Raw genomic sequence first — 4,204 nt, 5'->3', positions numbered from 1 at the left:
TGCAATCAACTTCTTTATTCTTGTTTGTGTATTTGTGCTTTGGATTTTATGGACTTTCTAGATTTTTTTTTTCTCCTTTTTCAAAATCCGTGGTAAGATGAATTTTCTCTGATTTGACTTCGTACAGGATCACTCACCTAGAGGCTCAACAAGCCCCAAACTCTCCCGCTCCGAACAATATTAAAATTTTGCTTCCATCAAAATTTGAACCTTGATCTCCTATATAAAAGATAGGAAGGCATACCATTAGACCCAAGTTTTCTTGGTATAGACTTTCTAGAATACGATGCTAACAAAATGTTGATTTTTTGGGTCATATTGTCGCACTTTAATATTTTTTGGGTGGACATTGGAATGTCGGGTCTTGGGAGAAGTGGAGAAAGCAAGAGTTGGATATTGCAGTTAAAGTCGAAGTCTTAATTTTTTTTTTTTTGACAACGGGTAAATTTTGCATTAAGTAAAATTGGAAGTACATCCTAGCGGTAGTACAACCGGACATAAAACAAAGCAAATTGAAGCTAGAAGAGCTTTTTTTCGTACAAATTCTAAGGAACAAAAGTAACGTATTACATATCCAGACCGACTTAATTTTAGCACGAACAATGATAGGAGGAGTTGGGGACAATGTCTTGTTGAAGAAGACACGATATGAACGGAAACCTGTTGAGAGACAACACCCATACAATATTCAGAAATAGATTACCGCAGTTCCCAAGGCCCTTGAACATAAACGACTTCCTGGGATCTTACTGAATAAAGTAACAAAGAAGCTACGTCCATTGGTAACTTCTGACCCTGCTTCGAGGGTAACGAGAGTTTAGTCTCATGAGACCGAAACTTTAAAAGGGTGGAGGTCGAAACTTGCCCCAAATTAAATTGGAGGGCCTCCCACAAGATGCATTTTTTGAGTGTGATGACTTTGAAAGTCATCACATGAACTTGGTGTGAATTATAATAAAATGATTCACCCAAACTACGGATCCGAAGACCCCACCACGGCATCTCTAATCTAGAAGTTCGAACCATAACAAGATTAATGGAGCAATTACCTCTCATTTTATCCAATACTTGAGCCCCTACAAATAATTCATAACTGGATCCGAATAGACCTAAACTAAAACTTAAACTAGGAACATAAACAAGACAAAGGATATAATCCCAAAACATAATACTACGCCGATATCAATGTCGTTTAACCTTCAGAAAACTGCAAGACAAACTTCACTGCGAGCCAAACGAACCAACAATTAACATTAGCGGGGAACGGGGAAGGGGACACTAAACTATAAGTCTCACACTAGGGCGGGGGAACGGGGAGGGTGAGCTTATGACTTACGACTACCAGAACTAACAGGGGATCGGGAAAGGGAAGGCTACAACCTAAAACTTCAAGCACCACTTAGCGGGGGACGGGAGGGGAACTAACTCTAACGACTAAGAAACTAAAGAACAGCGACGGGAATCGACGGCACGCGGAGATGAAAATACCGGCCAAACCTTCGAACTTTGAGTTGGGAGACGCGACGGCAGGGATGCTAAAGTCCAAACCTATACTGCGAAACACTAAACCGGGACCGCAATGGGGAAGAGGAAGCCCAGATCTGGCTTTAGAGATCACGAAAAAGGGGAGTGGGGAGGGGGGAGGGGGAAGGCGACAACTAGGACCAGGCAACAAGCGAAGACGGAAGACACAAAGAAACGAAAAAAACAATTAAAATGAAGAGGAACTCGCCGGAGAACCTGCCGGAAACCTGCGCGGTGCCGAAACTCCGACGAGTTTCTAGGGTTAGAGGTAAGGGAGCTGTTTTTAGAGAGAAGGCAGAGAAGTCTTAATTTGTTATTGATCTTCCCCTGACAAATATAATAGTTAATAGACTCAGTCATGTGTAAGGTTGGGCATGTGTTGGCTTTGGGGCGGGTCCGCTGGACCCAAATCCCGGCCCGCAAATATGGATTTAGACCCAGGCTCACAAGGTCTAGAAAATCAGGACCCTTACCCAGATTCAATGGATTCGATGGGTCCTAGTTTCAAAACAGGTTTAAAATGGGTATTAAACTTATTAGGAGTCTCGATTATCAAAGTTATTAAAATGATAAAGGAACAAAATTAGTTTAATTCTTGTACAAACACTAGTTTTGAATCTCGTGCGTTGCATGAGTTCTTGTTTATATTATTTTTTTTGCAAATTTTTTGTTAACATTGTTGATTTTGTGTTGCTGTAAAATGAAATTTTTCAACACCATTTTATTTACATATTTCCTCTGTTCTTAATCTATTGCAATAATCACCACTTTGAGTAGTTTTATCTATTTGGACCACTTCACTTTTTAGTAAAAAAACAACTATAGTTGATAATATTACCTTTACTTTATGTTAATAAAATCATCATTAATTACTCATCAAATTGCTTCACAAAGTTGCGTTTACTTTATTCAGGATTTACTTATCCCCTCCACTTGTTAATTAAAGGGGTACCTCTATGCTAAACTACCCATTTTTTCATTTTCTTAAAAACAATGCCCAAACTCATTGTTGCAGTAGAAAAAGAACGAATAAAGTATTTGTCATTATACTCTTATTTATTGATTTATTATTGCGATATATGAATTTTATATTTTTATATATTAAACTAAATATTGAAGTTAAGTCGATCTATTATTAAATAGTATCCTGATAATTGGTATGACTAATATAGTTAACACAATTTTAACATGAAGAACACCCCAATGATACTTGAAGAAAGTAGAGGGTACTCATTTGATAGATGAGTGATAGAAAAATAATAGAAAACATTAGTGTTAACCACAACTTCAACTTCTAACGACACATAAACACTAACACATATAAAATGGAAGAGGGGAAAGTGAAAAAAAGATCATAATGACGGTATCATAAATATAATTAATTAAATATAAAATTACCCTTTATTAATAATCAAAAATACTGTTTAAGAGAAAAATATTTCTCTTCATCCATCATGACCATATGAACACTTATCAAACTTTCTCCTTTTTTTATGATTCGTGACCTCAAATAGTCTAGAAACGCGAACCTTGATTTTCCAATTGGTTTAGTAGAATCAAGTTCATGGATAAAAGAATAAGATATGACATGTAGATATATGTGAAAAAACAAACATGAATAATTATATATACAATAAATATCTATGAATAAAACAATTAGTGAATTGCATAATACCTTTGCAATTTTGTTGACAAACTTTCATTTGATGCCATGTAACGCCACCATGGTATGCTATAGCTTCAAAATTATAAATATGTATTTTTATCTTTATATAACTCAATTTTTTAAAAGTATGATTTTCAAAGATATAATTGATATTGTCCCACATATAATACATTATTTTCATAGTTATTTTTACATGTAACTAAAATAATAAATAAATAATACGTTATTTTTCATCCAAATAAATAAATTTTCATTAGTTGTGAAACTATATTGTATATGAAACTTATTTCGAAACATATTTCGAGCACTCTCTAATGGTAAAATAATTATAATATTGCGAATTTTGTAACAAAAGTTATATTCAATTTACATAGTATAATAATTTAGGTTGTTTATCTAAAATCAGAATGTAATGTTCACTTATCCAAAATACCATATATGTATTGATATCTATACTAAACACTATTTTTTTTTTAAAAAAATTAATAATTAAAAACAATAACATGACATGTTTAGATGGAGCTCTTTATAATATTCTAAGGTTGTTTTTTAAAATCAAACTCTAATTTTTTCATCATCCAAAATTATAATATATATGTAACTTTATCGCTAAAGATTTTAGTGTTGTTGTAACAATAAATTTTACTTAATAAATTTTGTTGTAAGACTAAATTGTTTTAGATCAGTGGAGCAATTAAGGTTGAGGTTTTGAAATATAATATGTCTAATTCTATAAATTATACCTATTATAAAATGTTATAATCACATGTTGTATACTACTCCCTTTGTTTTTTTTATCGTTCTCACTTAGACTCTTGACACTATTCATACTTAGAGAGAATCTTCTCAATTTTTTTCAATTTATAAGAAAAAATATAGTCATGTGAGATCTTGTTTGATTCGTCTCAATTAGTACATTATTAATATTCAATCGTTATAATTTTTACTAATATATGATGAAAGATATTTAAGTTCAAAGATATGCATTGGAAGATGTGTAAATGGAAAGTGAGA

This window comes from Beta vulgaris, chromosome 5 (genome assembly GCF_026745355.1).
Source record: "Beta vulgaris subsp. vulgaris cultivar EL10 chromosome 5, EL10.2, whole genome shotgun sequence".
Classification (NCBI taxonomy): Eukaryota; Viridiplantae; Streptophyta; class Magnoliopsida; order Caryophyllales; family Amaranthaceae; genus Beta; species Beta vulgaris.
Note: the sequence above shows the minus strand (reverse complement) of the source record.